Raw genomic sequence first — 17,290 nt, 5'->3', positions numbered from 1 at the left:
GCTGAAGTAAGTGTAGTAGATCAGGTCCCCTCCTCCCATGTCCAGATGGACGGCTAGCGTGCTGAGTGCAGCACAATTTGAAAATCAAGATTTCATGGTGTAAACTATAATTGCAAGACAGTCATGTAAGTATTAAAACTAAGGAGGAGGCGGAAAGGCCAAGTCCTGTGTGAACATGGCAATTATGCACCTCAAACAGGAGAGCAAACATTTATCACTTTAACAACATTGCACACACCCTCTCACGGGTACTTCCACTTTACGATCCAAACCAGGCCATCAAAAATCATGCCTTATCCTACATTTAATGGCTGACACTCCTAGATGACATGAGTGGGCAGTTTCCAAGCTTCCAACTCATGAGTTACGCCTTTCGTACGCTCATGACGAGCTGAGCTCGTCATGAACCGCGGCTTTTCGCAAAAGTCAGCGCACAGCGGGAAAACCCGCATCGCGCATGGTGTTACAGCAATTAGGAGGAGTCAACTTCTCTCCTCCTATCAACAAAGTATTCTCTGTAGATAATTCATTTGCCACATTACAATAAGGTTGCAACATATATTCAACTGACTTCCATTTCACCCAACCTGTGGTCGCCAATTTCACAACAAATCAATAAAACGTCTTCTCTGAGAGCCTCACACCATGCATCCATGCCAGAAAAATTGAAACTATCTGCCACACTAGCAATGATACATTCCTCAACCTCATCCTGAACGTCCTTCTCGCTTGACTCTTCAATGAAATGGTATCTTGGCAAAAAATCTGCTCTTACGTTTTTTCCTTCGCAATAAGAATAACCGTGCAATGAAATTCTTGAATTTTTGTTGCTAGTCAGGCCAATCGTGTAGTTATTTCTTTTTTTGTAAAATTTTTGTGTAGTTATTTTTTAATGTTATTTCCCTAAATACATTTTTGACATTGATGTATTCTTCTGTACTTTAGATGTGTTGGTTTCATGGAATATACATTAATTCTAAAATAAATCTTAAGTGAATATTCACTCCCATTTTGTAAGCTCTTTGTGATTTTCTTATTTCCCTAAATAATATCTACCTGGGGCCCGTGGTCAGTCCTTAAGTAAAACCTCCTTCCTCATAAGTACGGTTAGAACTATTATATGCCCCTCACACAACCCGACATTTCTTTCTGTATTACTGAATATCTTGCCTCCATGTCTCTCATTCTCCTTGAAGCAAAACCAGTGGTGATTTCTTTTACTCCATCTGCTTGTGACAACACAGCACCTGTACCATAGGCACTGGCATCACTTGTTAGTAACGTTTCACACCCTTCATCGTGTGCTTGAAGTGCTGGGGCTTCCACTAGGCTTCTCTTAATTAATTCAAAATTCTCCTGACATGTTAATGTTGATACAAAACTTGAAAAAGTGGAGCCGTCTTCGCGTTCCTTGCACGGGCGCACAGCATGTTATTTATTTAATTCTTCATGATCAGATGTCAAAAAATTACTCCACGTATTCCAGAATGTTGTATTGTAGAGATTTCATTTATTAACAGATGCGAAATTGCACGTGATCCAAGCCACAAAACACGGAAACACATCTTCATAAGTGAATAACCATACCCAATGCATTTGGAGCTCAAAACCCTCACGCTACATACCCGTGAGGGTCTCAAGGCGCTGGGGGGTGAGGGGGGGCCGCTACTGATCGAAGAGACAGGTCTTGAGAAGTCTTCTGAAGGCCAGCAGGTCCTGAGTCTGTCGTAGGCTGGTAGGGAAGGAGAAGGATCTGCCGCCGGCGCTGGTTTTCCGGATACGAGGAACTGTGACGAGGGCGAGATTGGCTGAGCAGAGGCCATCAACAGAACTGGGTTTGGGTTCCATACCTTCACCTGACAGCACATGACCCGGATATGTGATATTATTCACACAAAATGTGCATTTGTCCTCTTTAAGTGACCCCATTGGTTTGTAAAACAGATAAAGCACGTTCCACAGCTCTGTCACATGTCTCAATTGTATCTGTATGAATTAGAAGATCATCCTTGAAAACAAATACATGATTATTTCCGCAAACTTCTGAGATATAACCTTCTGAAAAACACAGGCCAGTCCAAATGGCATGCAGCAGAACTGAAACATTCCATAAGATTTGACAAAAGAAGTGAGATGACATGATTGTTCATCCAAGACCCCTATATGGTAACCCGCGCTAAGATATAATTTTATATTGGACTGACCAACAGCCACGATAAGATCTTCAATACATGGTGAAGGATAATTTTCAATCCAGATGGATTTTTTTATTTTTAATAATATATTTTATTGGTTTTGTAAGCAACAACATAGAACAGTGCCTCACTGTGACATAAGATACAATTAATCACATTGCCAGAATTTCCCCCCGCAAGGCATATACTCGGATTGAACCCATATTACACCTCAGGACCTCCAACCCTCGCCGGTGTACCATCAGTTCAACAAGCCCAACCATTTGTCCTATATGCGTTTGTATTTTTCCGGGCAGCCCCTTGCCTCGTACACTGATTTCTCATGGATGGCGCTCCAGTCTACTCCTTTACGCCATTTCGCAATGGATGGAGATGAAGTGTCCTTCCAGGCAGCTGCAGTGTCTCTTTTGGCCACCGTGATGGTCTTCCCTAGGGACAGTTTATCTGCTCGGGAGCCGTCCATCCCCTCCATCACCCCTAGGAGAAGGGAAGAGGACTAAGGGGGTTCATCCAGCCCAATGCCTCACTCAGTTCGGCCACTATCGAAACCCAGTACTTGGAGAGGGAGGCACAGGACCAGACCATGTGATAGAAGTCCACGGGTTCCGACTCACAACGGCGGCATCTTGGGGTCGGGAGGAAGCCTGCTCGGTGCAATCGAACAGGGGTGAGGTATGCGCAGTGGAGATAGTACATTTGAGTTAGACGAAGCCTGGCCGATATGGTTAGTATCCTAGGGGCCGTCAATGCATTTCTCCAATCCTCCTCCTCCAGGGGGCCAAGGCGATGTTCCCAGTGGGTCTTGAGGGAGTCTAGGGTGGATGGGGAGTTGTTTATCAGAGACCAGTAGATTTGAGACACTCCCCCCTTTCCCCAGGTTGCCCATGAGTAGCTTGGCTTCCAACGGACTGAACTCTGGCATTGCAGTATTGTCAGGAATGTAAAGAGCAATGGTGTGTCGGAGTTGGAGGTACTTGCAGAAATGAGTAGCGTGTAGGGAGTACGCTTGCTGCAAGTCATGTAAATGTAAATGTCATGGTACTTATAGAGCGCACTGTCACCAGACGGTCACCTTGCGGTGTCGCTTATTCGGCTTCCTGGCGCTGATACTCATACCGCTGTGGAACCCCTCCTGGTTTTCCCTCTGAAGTGTCCACTCCTGGGCACCCCCAGGGTGAAGCCAGGCATCCTTAGCGCTGTTGGGGCCGGTGTGGAGATTAAGCAAGCTATTGCCCAGAGTTGCAGCGTGGGGCCCGTGATTAGAATAGGCACCGAGGCGAGAATTAACAGGTCCGAGGAAATTCAGCCCGAGACCCCGCCGAGGCGGGAATCGAACCTTGGTCCCTGACCAGAACTCTGCATCAGGGTCTGCCGCTCTAACCATTGAGCCACACTCCTCCAAGTCATGGAAGGAGTCCTCCCTTCCATACATCCCCTAAGTGAGTATTCCTATCCAGTCCCATTTCCGTAATCCCGCCAAAGTCCCAACTTCTTTCAGCCAAGTACCATGCCGGAGGGGCGTCTGTAATGTGATTTTGGCCTCCCAGTGAGTGTGCTGCAGTGCTGAAGACCACACCAGAAGGGCCGTTCGAGTTACTGCCGGTATAGTATGAGGAACCGGGGCCCCATAGAGCATGGCTTGGTTCCGTGGAAATCTGATGCACTCTAATTCCAACCCGTAGGCCTGATCGGACCATCTGCCGTTGAACCAGCTGTGGATCACCAAAAGACAGGTGGCTAAATAGTACAGGAAAGGATTCCTCATCCCCATTTCTCCATCATGTGGGGCCCCTGGCAAAATGCATAAGGGCCAGCTGCGACCTCGAACCACCCCAGAGGAAGGTCGTGATCATACCATCTAGCCCGCTGAACCAACTACGGGAAAGATGGAGTGGGAGGTTTTGGATCACATATAAGAGGTGGGGAGCACCATCATTTTGAATAGAGCGATCCTACCGAAGGGGTGAGGGGAAGAGATTGCCATCGACGGAAGTCGTCCTTAGTGTGTTTGAGTAATGGGTGGACATTAAGGGACCAGGTCAACTCCGGGTGAATCGCCACCCAGATACTGAGATATTTGAAGGAGAGTTGCCATAGGGGAATGGTTATTTGCCAATCTACACATTGTCATGAAACGTGAAGGGGCATCAAGGTTGACTTGATTGGTTTAAGGCGTACTCCCGCCGCTCCTTCAAAGGATCGAAAGATCTGGAGGCATCTAGGGCCGGAGTGCGCTGGGTCGGCAAGGAAGAGCAGGACATCGTCCACATATAAAGCATTTGGTCTTCATGCAGGCTCTGCCAGTGCCAACCCTGTATCTACTCGTCTGCCCGAATGAGACGGGCAAAGGGCTCAATTGATAGAGTGAAGAAGCGGGGAGAGAGAGGGTACCCCTGCCGGGTTCCTCTCCTGATAAGAAATATCTCTGAGAGTACCCAGTAAATGAGGGCCCTGGCTGATGGGTTTGAGTAGAGGACCCTTACCAGCTTCCGATATTAAGGGCCAAAGCCTGGTCTCTTAAGCACATTTCCTAGGTATCGCCAGTCGGCCGTGTCAAAGGCCTTTTCAAAGTCGAGTAGTAGTCGAGCCAAATATAGGGAGAGGAGGTGGCGGTGAACGAGGGCCACATGAGGCATCTCAAGCAGTGTCTTGTGCTGTGATGCAGCATGAAGCCACATTGATCAGGGTGTATGAGAGTATAAAGTACCCGCTTAAGACGAGGAGCGAGAATGGTTGCATACATTTTAATCTCAGTATTTATAAGCGAGATGAGGCGATAATTAGAGCATGAGGTCGAGGGAGGGTCAGTTTTAGGTATAACCACCACCGTGTCCATGTCTGTTTCGTGGAGAAAAGTGCCTCTCTCCAGAACCTCCTCAAATACTGCGTGGAGTCGGGGATCATGGTTTCTTGGAATGCCGCATAGTACTCCGCTGGGAGACCATCCGGACCGGGAGACTTAAGTGTAGCGATTGATGAGATCGCCTCACCAATTTCTTCGCCCAGGGCCTGTACTTCCCTCTACGAGGGCCTCGAAAGGGGGATACCCTGCAGAGAGAGAGAGCTAGAAACTAGCCTCTGTGAGTGGTCTGCCGAGTAGAGCTCCGTGTAGTATTTCGAAATGTTTGTGAAAATGTGACCTTGAGTATCTCGAATTCCTCAAACTATCTGGTTGGCAAGGGGGTGGGAAGCAAGCCAGTGAAGCAGCTTGCCATTCTTGTCCCCTCAGCCATAAACCAAGGTAGTCGAGGACCTCCATAACATTTTAGCAGATTCAAGGAATATGTGCTTAATGTCTTCCCTTAACAAGTGGAGCTGTCGGCCTTTCGCCTCTCCATCTTCCCTAGCCGAGGCATACTGCTCTATACGGGTCTGGGTTGGCGGAGGCTTTGCCCCTCTGTCTTTTCCCATGGCTGCACGGTGTCAGGGGGAGGTATTAATCTAGAGAGTGTTTCCTTGTTCAAACTCCCTGATCCTTGAATGTCCTTGGTAGTGTAGATGGCCTTGCCGCCTGTGTCACTACTGTGCCCCCCCCAGGAGACCTCTACCAGAAGCTTCATCAAGGTGGGGCTCAGAGGGGCCACGTCTGTACACTGGAGACGTCTCAATGGGGCGGGTGAGTCTTTTGGTTCTTGCTCAAAAGTTGTGTTGGACTGGCGAGAATGTCTTGTACCTCTGTCAGACCCTGATTGTGCCGAACTGTCTAGACTAGTGATGCTGCGAGAGCTAAGGCAAGGTGGGCTGACCCTTGAAATGGTATCCTCTTGGATCAAACCAGGACCCCTCTCCGGAGGGCATCCGGAGCATCCCTACAATTTTCCTGGGCCCCAGACGTAGATAGGAGTTGCTGTTAGCCCAATTCTGGGATCACCTCCGCAGATAGCGGGATATCCATCCTCCGTCTGGTGTCCAGTGACTGCGCCACGGCTGTACACACCCAGTGGTGGGACTTCAGAATCCCAGTTACCACCCCCTTCTAGACCGCAGGCTTATTGTAGCAGGGCTCCTGGATCTTTGAGCCAGCCGCTTCTGTTTGCACCCCTCTGGTAGAACCTCCACTGAGGTGTCAGAACCGGCCTCCAAGCCCAGAGAGCTGAGATGGGCCCGGACACCTCCCCGTGCAGTGGCCGCCTTGTCAGATTACCAGTCACACGTGTTGACCTCCATGAGCCTGAGGAGTGGAATGCGTGGGAGAAGTGGCTCCAGTCCAGAGGGTGTCAGACATCGCACCTAATGCACTCAGAGGAGTGGGAAGGGACCCCAGCTCATTGCTGCAATCATCACCCAGTCTCATGATCCCTCAAGCTCAGGCTTCCCATCCACTCAGGGGTTCGTACCTTGGCTAGGTCCGGGGTCCTGAAGAACTCACTCATTCCACCTAGGACGCCACTCCCCTGATACTATCTGTGTCCTGCCGGGTCTGTGGAGGATGAGGGGGAGGGCGCACTCCTGTGTTGAGCTTCAGTCAATGAGGCGCTTAATGCCATTAGGATCCTTTGTTGTGGAATGAGTTTGACACCTGCGGGTCTCAGGCTCTGACCCGGGGCCCGTGTCTTCGGTGTCAACCCCTCTGCCTCTCGAAGCCTACACAGGCACGCAGTCCCGCCGATTGGGGACCAAATGGCGTTATCACCATCCCACACTGGATCGGGAGACAGCTGGGTCCACCAGCCCATGGCGCTTAGCGGGACTCCTCCACCCTTTGTGGATGGGGCGTCAGGCCTGTTCCAGCCTCGGATCAAGGGCACCCGAAGCCGCCCATATCGGTCCACCCATCCCCTCTGGACCTTCTCCTCAGAAGAGAGGGGAAACCAGGTGCGGGTTCATCTTCCTGCCAATCGCAGGTCACACAGCGTTACCGCAGCCTTTTTCCCGGATGGCAAGGAAGCTGGGTCCACTTGGAGACAGAACTCAGCAAGTGCACAGTCTCCTACGAGCAATGCTCCTGGTCGGGTCCCTTGCCTCTCCTCTGCCAGCCGCCCTTCAGAGAGGTCCTGCCGACTGCAGGCTGAGGGTCTTCCCTGCCTCCTCCAACAAGGGACAGATAGAAGTGGGAGGGCTGCCACCGCACCGCACCGCTGGGTGGTCTAGTGGTCCCCGCCGGCATCACACCCCACGTCGGGGATATCTTCTGCTAGGCCTGCACCCCTCACTTACCAGTCGCCATCCTGTCCGACCAGAGCTTAGGCTTGCTTGCAGCACTTCGTGTCGTCCAGAGTACCCATGGGGCTACAGGCACCGTCAGCAACGGAGACTGGACCATAGGGCCTCCACGACTCCTGCCAGTCACCTTGATCAGAGGCTTACTGTGCCTCACTATCCGCAATCAGCAAGCCCTTCAGACTTGAGCTATGCCGTCACCATTTTGCTTCAGTTCAGATCTCTATGTGTGGATCGGCACTGACAGCGTCTAGAGTCTCGCCCGGGGTATCTTTCGGGGCCAGGCACACAGTAGACCTGGGCGGCCCCTCATCTGGGGTGTTGTGCCGAGGTGGACTTCAGTGGAGGAGTAGTAGGGTGTGAACGGATGATAGAGTGGTCCAGAGCACTCTTAGAATGCGACCGTCATCTTGACGCTCGAAACCACGCCCCACAATATAGAATTATTAAGGAACCTAAAAACTACACACAGACGCAAGTCACCAGATTTTTTCTTTGCCAAAACAATCGGTAAAAGCCAACGAATGCCATCAACAGGTTCAATAACCCCATCATCTTGCATTTCCTTAGGAGGTTTTGTTAATTAACGTCATACACTATGTGGTACATTACAAAGTTTATGTTTGACAGGAAAAAAACCTTCCTTAATAGTATGCGCAACATTTTTGATTTTGAGCACCTTATTTTTAAAAACATCTGTAAACTTTTCTGTCCATACATGGTTAAAAACAGAGTCAACTGGAGAAACTGGATATTTTCTGACCAGGCCTAATGACCATGCCAAAATCCGCTTGATGCCACCACCCTAGAATATTAATACCTTTGTCTGCTACATACTCCTTTCCTTCGATAGTGTTGTATAACTCCTATATATCCCTATATCGTGTTAAGTTAGCATAGGTACGTTTGAGATTTAAACGCCATTTTTCCTTTCTTGCAACTTCTGCACACGACCCTCATTTGTTGACTTAGCTTTCAACCTAGTAGTTTGCCGTGGTGAATGTGAGAATAATATGTTATTGCTCTGATATCTGCTTTGTTTAATAAAACATGTCTGCACGGAGAGTGCTGAAGTTTCAGGAGCAACACGATATGGAATTGTTATGAGGTCTGATCTCCACGCCTTCATAGTCATAACACAAGTGCAGCCTTTGCCAACTTGGGCTTGAGGCGGGATTGATATTGCTTTGCACGAGAATTGTTAACACACTTGATGCGGTGCACATGCAGAGAGAGCTGGTGTATGCTGATGTGATTCCTTCATGCTAGGACACTAAGGTATGGGCCCGCCCTAAAACAACCCAAAGAGACCTTCTTAGCTAATAATATAATATATGTGTTAGGGAGGGTGAGATATAAGTGTTGTTAACTCTTATTCATTACAGCATGTTAACATGCTGTCACCATTCGCTTTTTATGTCTTAGTAACTATGCTGATAATTTTGCTACTGATAATAAGTATACTTGTATTATCTAAGATACTGCGCCTGAGAAGACGGCATTAGTAAATAAACATTTCAAATGCACATGTGTCTTCTTTACTCCATGTTCTGGTTTGTAATGATAATATAACGAAAGAGTATTCATGAGTCCCACGTACCCTGAGGTACTGTAAGTTCATGTTCTGGTTTGTCTAAACATTGGGTGTTTGATATGTCCAATGAGACACTGTAGCTAGCTCGGTAAGGGGTGAGTTGGTTGCTAAGGTAAGTTTTGGGACACCCTAATTTGCCGAGGTTCCACTCCTCTGTGCACAGTTCTGTGTGAGTACAGAAACCCTGCAACATGGCGCCCAACGGTTTCGGTGGTCTTATATCATGACACTCGAGTAGTTTATCATTCATGCCTTAACCCCTTCACATCCGTTTCCGGAAAACGGGGTGTTGGTGAAACCTACCTATTTTTTGAAATAGGTCTTTATTCAAGCTTGATTCTTACTCAAACGGTTTCTTTGAATTACTACCCAGTTGTGCTACAAAGTATTCTTTGTGTTTTCTTGTTTCCAATTCTGTAATGGCGGCAGCGGTGGCTATTGCGCAGCATAGTCGCGTAGCGGTACGCAACCATCTTCAGACGTACCAAGTCCCAGTAGATGGGATGGCTGTGATTTTCGTGGTAAGTGCAGATCCGGCGTTTCCTTACGAGTTGTTTTACTCTTGGGTTACGTTTCCGGCTGTGGACGCTAATTCTGGTTTGTACCACTCCTACACCGCCTCGGATGTCCCGGCTGAATATACGCCATACAGGGCATTGGAAATACCTATTGATCATTGGCAGCATCGAGTTTGGTTTGATGGCGCCCTCCCCCACTCTTTGTCCCGTGCGAGGTTAGGTCCACTCTCAATTCCAGGTACTAATTGTCCTGCGCTGGGTGGCTTTACCCCGCACCCGAATCACGGGGCTTGTACCCTGGCAGAAATTCGCAGGCTGCATGTAGTTTCCATTTCCGTGATTCGTGCTTTAGTGCAATACATCGGTCGACATCTTCCTGGTGGTCCCCAGGGGGGTGCGGCCGCTCCCATGGAACGAGGCGGAATGCGTCTCAATCCTGTTATGGTAAATTCGGTTTTTGGTGCGCGTCCTGTTGACAACGATGACTTCCCATTCTGGCTAGCAGAGAAGTTTGATCAACTGGAAGCGGTTTTTCCGAATTCCACTCCTGCTGATAAACATAGAATGTTGACGATTACTCTCCCGAAGGATATTACTCCTGAACTTGCTGACTGTGACAGCTGGGGAAAAACATTTGCGGCAGTTTATACAAGGTGCTTCGGCACCCCGTCTATGACTGCCCTGCCTGAAATCGTTCGACGTGTTCAGAATGATCACGGTCCAGAGGCAGCGGTTGAATTGGGTATGCGCCTGTGTGGTTCTTTTGAGATTGTAAGTGATCTCATTCTCTCCAATGTTAAAGGAGATGCAGTTAACTTTCAGGTGTCGAATGCTTTGGCTGCTCTGCCCGATGCCGACAAACCCCGCCAGTTAGCAAAGATTGTGGTGGCCGCTTATAAAACGATTGGCCGCACAAGTAGAGGTCTGAAATATTTTCCAGTGAAGGAGAAAAAACAACCACTGGTACAATCTGCAGTGACAGATGCCCAGCCCAAGTCCAAGAAACAAAATTGGCCTAAGAAACAGACACAGGGGAAGCAGACAATGCAGACTCAGGGTTCTTTTCCTGCAATACAAGCTCCTGCGCCATCCGAAAAAGTTTATGATTTGCGCGACCGCGCGATGATTAAATCACCTGATCGTTTTCAGGGTTCTGATCAACGCTCTCCTCGTTCCTTTCAGGACACATCGGCCCAGAAAACCGGTGGAGGAGGAGGGGGTGGACGTGGACGTGGTGGCCAACAAGGACGTGGTCAGTCCCGCCAGACGGACGGCGCAGTGAAGCAGGAGGATTCTACGCCTAGGCGTCCGCAGTTTGCGAAAAAGAAAGTCGCAGCCTTAACAGCGCATCGATATGCCACAGATAGTGAGAACGCGGCTTCGGAATCTGACGTGGGCTCTGACCTTGCTGGACAGCGCGGCGGAGATAACAATAGTCAGAGAGGCGCTGCGTCCACTACTGAGGGTGACAGCGACTGAAGTCTACGTTGTGATAGAAACAGCGGATACGAGACTTGCTCCCCCTGAAAGACTATATGAAATTGTCCTGTTAATTGAAGGTGACATACAGCGTACCGTTAAAGGTGTATTTTGGGAGAATCTGTCTTCTACATATGATATTTTACTTTCGGAGGCTGACTGGCCCCCACCTTTTGTGCTCGCGGCGCCGCGAGGGGAGGAGGTAATCCTACCCAGTTTCGCGAACACTGTCTCGAAAGAGCATGCGCAGCATTTTGCAGAAGAGTGGGCTCGGGCTCTCGCGCCGGCTCTGTACCGTAACCAATGTGGTTGGGATAAATTGTCGCCTTGCCACGAAATTCCGTTGCGGTCTCAGCCGCAGCCTCAACCTCAATATCCCATTCGGCGTGAAGCAAAATCTTCCGTCGCAGAAATCCTTGAACAATTGGAATATCAGGGAGTTATTGAAACGTGTGTGTCACCGATGAATAATCCCCTTTTTACTGTGAATAAACCTGACGGATCATATCATTTGGTTTTGGATTACCGGCATTTGAACTCGCATTGCCGTAACTGTGCAGTACAGAATACCCACGGCTCTGCCCTAGTGGATAGTCTAGTGCGTAAGCGTTTCAAGACAACGCTTGACATATCCAATGGTTTTTATGCCCACAGACTGGACAGCTTTAGCTCCCAATGGACCAGTTTTACAAGCGCTGGAGTCCAAAAGCAATTCCGGCGTCTTCCAATGGGCTACAAGAATAGTCCTGGTGTATTTACCGCTCGAATTGTCTCTATTCTGGAGGCACTCGACCCGGATGCTTTTTCGTATGTGGATGACATATATCTCACAGACGACGATATCTGGGAGCATCTGTGTCGTGTAAATTCTCTTGTTTGCAACTTCGCAGACATGGGTTACAAATTCAACTTTGCAAAATCGCACATTGCTGAACACACAGTGTTGTTTTTGGGCTATGAGCTCAACAATGAAGGTAGAGGTTTGGCTCCTCACTTCTTGGAGAAGTGCGCACAATTGCGCGCACCGACAACACTGAAGAAATTACAATCCTTACTGGGCTTTTTGAATTTCGGCAGAACTTACATTCCGGAATATGCCCAGCGTGTCAAGCCTCTGTATGCTTTGATACAACCAACTTTCTCAAAATCATGCTGGCTGCCTGAGCATTCAGCCATTTTGCAATCCTTGCAGGCTGATCTGCTCGCTTCTAAATATTTACTGACTCGTGATAACCACACCAACCTGGTAATAAGAATAATTCCTGGGACGGTGGGTTTCACCTACCTCACTTTTAATGAAGGTGACACAGTACCTATTGCTTACAAGTCACACTTGTACACCTCGGCTGAGATGCGGTTTCCCACCATAGAAAAGGTTTTAACTGCTGTACAGATGGCAATTCTAAAAGAACGCGCTCTGTCACAGGGGAAACGCATGCTAGTGGTAACACCCTGTCCTCATTTAGAGGCAGTCACGAAAGCCAGTGTACCAAATTCAAAGGCTTTGCACCCTCGGTGGATTCAGTGGGCTGCGTCATTGTCATCCGCAGATGTCATGTTTATTTTTGACGCCTCCTTACGGTCACAGGAGTACTTGCAGTATGAATTCGTTCATCCTGCTCCTCTGGCGATGCGACCTTTGGAGGACTTCCATTGCATCATTTACACTGATGGGTCGGCGCAGGTTGCGCATGGCTCTAAACATGCCTACGTTTCCGCATGCGCCATTGTGGTCGGTGCTATGTTGAATGACGAGTTCATTTCCAGGGAGGTACACACGTTGCCCCTGGGCGATTGCACTGCACAATTGGCAGAGCTTCGTGCTCTATTACTAGCTTTGGAGTACGCAGATCCAAGTGTTACTACTCTAATTGTAAGTGATTCTTACTACTGTGTCCAGTCTTACAATGAAAACTTGTTCTTTTGGATTCAAAATGACTTTCGTGATTCCAAGGGTAGCACAATAAAACATAAAATGATCTGGGTTCGAGTGGCAGAGCTTAAGGCTATGTTGCCACTCGTTTATGTGATTCATACTCTCGGTCATCAGCGCGTGGGAGTACACGCTCTTGGCAATTCGCTTGCTGATGAAGCGGCGAAATCAGCAGTATCTACATACTTAGTTGCAGCAGTTACTAGGTCTAAAACCAAGATTGATAGCGACATCTTGGCAGCGGTTGCTGCATCTGAGAAGGGAAGTAAACATCCTTCGGGATTCCCTTCGAAGTATAAATACCACTTAAGTCCCGAAAAGGTTCCTTTTGTGACAATTCCTGATGTTGGGGAACGGCTGATTCCCAACACGGATCGCAGAGCAGACTTGATTACAGCGGCTCATGAGGGTGTGGCGTCTGCGCATGCGGGCGTCTCGGCCACTGTAACTCAATTACAATTACGTTTCTGGTGGCGGGGACTGTACAAACAGACGCGTGATTATGTCCTTCTGTGTGACATATGCCAGCAGATTAAACCTTCAACTGCTACGCGTCCGCCTCAGACACAGTTGTACATTTCTAATAAACCACTAGGCTGTGTTTATTTAGATCACTGCGGTCCATTTTCATCTGATACTGCGTATAAATACATCTTAGTAGCAGTTGACTCATGCACACGCTTTGTGTGGTTATGGCCACATCGCAGCGCTGATTCCCGGACTGTCATCAGAGATTTGCGTATCTTTATAGGGATTTTTGCCTGTGGTACCTTCCATTCGGATCAGGGTCCGGCTTTCGCCTCTAAGGCGTATAAGGATGCCATGACTTCGATGGGGGTCCAAGTCAAGTTTTCGTCACCCTACAGACCCGAGGGTAATAGTGTAGTTGAACGAATGAACCGTGATTTAAAGCAATCTTTGACAGCCCGAGTTATAGGCACTGGCAGAAACTGGCTGGCTCACCTATATGGCGTGCAGCGTGCTCTTAATAATCTCCCTAGAAGGTCTCTGGGTGGGCGGACCCCATACGAAATGCTCTTTGGCATCAAGATGTTCGTCCCTGACCTTGACGGTCTAGACTCGGTGGTTCGCGCCACTTCCTTTGACGCAGATGAACATTGCAATGTTTTACAGAATCTACAAAAGACGAGAGACACTCTTGCAAAGGAACATTTGCCCTCCACATCGGATGATGCGTTGCAGATCCCGGTAGTTGGCTGGCTACCCCAAGTTGGAGAACTGGTTCGAGAGAAGATCGACAACAAGAAAGAGTTTGGTCCCTCCTATCGAGCTCCGGTCCCAGTGCTTGGAGTGAAGGGCACAAGAACAGTCATTTTACCACCACTTCCGGGTCGTAAGGAAAACAGGTTTATTTCTATTGACAATGTCAAGATACACAGAGTGGCCGATTCTTCTTAGCATGACACCGGCTGTTTCCTGTCCTTCCATTGTGAGAAATTCAATTATGCCCACTGCTTCTAATAATGAACCTGAGGTGGCCATCGAATTACCTGCTGTTTCCAGTCCATTATTGAATAATTTACCAGGAACTAACCTTGATGAGACAGACTATACATACCCCACTGATTTGTCCATGCCTGACCTGCAAGCTCGTTTAGCCACGGAATCCAGATTTTCATTTGACTCTGCTTCCCTTGCCTCGAATAAACCCTCTAAAATTGCAGTATATGCTAGCCTGTTTAAAAAACATTTTTTGATACCTCCTTGGATATACATTTGGCTGGTCCTTTTTTCGCTGTACCTTTTTATGTCAATTGGTTTTGTGTTTTATTTTTTCCGAATTATGAATGGACACTATGTCGAGGAGAGAACTTGCATTACTCATTTAAATGGAACTTTGGCCCCACTTTCCTCTTCACATTCTACACATAGATTAAAAAGAGACTTGACTTTGGTTAACATCACAGCGTGGCCTGTTCTGGATGGAATCGCGTGGGATGCAGTTCGTTTTCAGATTCATGGCCCAACGGAAGTCGTTAATGTCCCTAATGTACTAAGAGTTAATATGGGGGATGTGGTGAAACAAAACATTCGTTCTGATGATTGGGATGTTAATGCTGTGGAGAGTTTGTTTTCTGATTTGAAATATTATGCTGCTTTTGATGCTGAGGATTTATATTTAGAATCTGCTAATTATGGTGAATTGTTCTGTTACCAACATTATGGCAATCACTTCTTACACAAGACATCTTCCCGAAGGGATGCGGTTAATTTTACTCAGTGGGAACATTGCCCAGCACCAACACAAGGGAGTTCAGAAACGTTTCTTAAAAAGTATACTTATTTCACTGACTTTAATCAGTCCAATCCCGAGTCCTTTTATTTTAAATTTCACAAACAGCCACAGTCCAAGGTTCGACTTACAAATACAAAATTGTTATATTCAAAAGCCTTCCTGGATCAATTAGTTACTGGAGGGTATGAGTTATGGAAGGATACCATAGACCTTAAATCAGTTTGGGGCTCAAGGGCCTGGCAGGTACAAGGCACTGAGGCTTTGCACCGTGCATGTCTCATCCCAAATCATATGTGGTTTTTAAATGATACCATTTCCCAGACCACATGCTTTGGATTGGCTACATCTAAAAGGTTGAACACCCCGTCTTTCCCGGAGTTGGAGGAATATGAGAATTGGAGTAATTTTACTAAATTGTCCATTAGAGAAATACAGGCTCTGCTTCTGAATTCCTCCTTTAACATTTCCAGTATGAATCCCAAGGGTTGGCTGCTTTGGCACCGTAGTGCTGATTCTTGCCAAAAAAGATTTTTAAATATAACTGACGGTTTTAGGACTGTTAGATCTGATCCCCGTTTTGATTTGAGTCATACTGTCACCTCTTACTCTGTTGGCAAGTTGTGTCAAGCTTGGCTGAAACATTCAACTTTACCTGCGGTTAAGTATCACCTTTCCAAACTGAATGCAGACGTGGATTTGAATGATTTCATTAAGGGCCCAGCTAGTGGCAGGTCGAAAAGGTGGTTATATGGTGTTTACAATGAAATTTGGAAACTCTCACAGATTGAGGCTGCTTCACGCCTTAGGGCTATTGATCAGGCAAATCTTGAGAAAGTGCTTGCAGTGGTTGACAATAGCATTAACGTGCTTTCCTCTAGAATTTACACATTAGATAATATTGTGTCGTCTGTTGTTGATATTGTGCATGATGAAGTGTCTGTATTATACCATGGTCAAAATCAATTACGTTCAATCATGCAGTTTGCATGGACACTACAGACTCTAAAAATGGGTAAAGTTCCCTGGGGATACATGAACGTTTCTTCTTTATTTGCACCGTTTAATTTGACAGACAAACAACGCTTGCTTTCAATGCGTGATGCTTCCTTTTCTATGCTACATATTGAAAGGTTGGAATCTTTACCTTTTTCTGTGGCAGAATCCACTGCTGCGACGTGGCTTATCCACGGTTTAATAACACTGCCTTTTGCTTTATATAAGTTTTCAAATTGTATGAAATATGTGCCAATAGGTCGTTTTGAACCCTTAGGTAGCGGTTTTCTTCATGAGGTCTGGTCACTCCCATACACATACAGATGTTTCAAGGATGACCAAGAGGTTTATCTAACAGGGGATGAGTGTACTGAGACTCCAGATCATTCTTTAATGTGCAGACACATACAATTACACGGTTCATGTAACAAGGACCGCCCGAATATGGCTTGCGTTTTACAGGGCACGCCAGTTCCTGCTATCATCCCCACGTTTAAATTGTTAGAGAATGGTAGTTATTTAATGCTCAATAATGAAAACTGTTGTGGTTTAATTAAAGGTATAGCTTTCATAGTAACAGTTAGTGAGCGAGTTATTTGCTGCAGAAATGTTCTTTATCCTCCCACACGTGAACATAGGGAGTCTTCCATTTGGCCACAGATACCGACCTTGGGAGCAGAATTCAGCGGCATGGCTAGAATAAGAGCTCTATTGTCCCAGAAAGAGGTGGCCTTGAGCTCGGCCCGTGAAACTTTCGTGCTTCACATTGCTAACACCCGCACGGAGGTTCAGGCTCTTTTAAACACTGATTTGCCCTTGCATTTCGGAGCCATGGTCCGTTCTATCTTTAACGCATCCTCCACAACGGGCCTAGCACATTTTTTTAAAGTTGTTAGCGGTGGTCTCGTGACTTCCTTTGAGAAGATTTTTGGAGTCATCCCTGCTTTCTTCCATTCTATTTTTTCATCCTTATTTGGAGGGTTCCCGTTTTTACTTGCTTTAGCGGCTGGCGCATTGGTGGTTTTCTGCCTTTTTAAATATGGATGCCCTTCCTGTGCAAGTCCACGCACAGCTACTACTGACGCGGTTTCGCAACCGCATGCTTGATTATTATGGCACACTGCCGTTGGCGACTCTAAGCACGGCTTTTGGATTATCTTT

This window comes from Lissotriton helveticus (genome assembly GCF_964261635.1).
Source record: "Lissotriton helveticus chromosome 1_1 unlocalized genomic scaffold, aLisHel1.1 SUPER_1_unloc_11, whole genome shotgun sequence".
NCBI classification, from domain to species: Eukaryota; Metazoa; Chordata; class Amphibia; order Caudata; family Salamandridae; genus Lissotriton; species Lissotriton helveticus.
Note: the sequence above shows the minus strand (reverse complement) of the source record.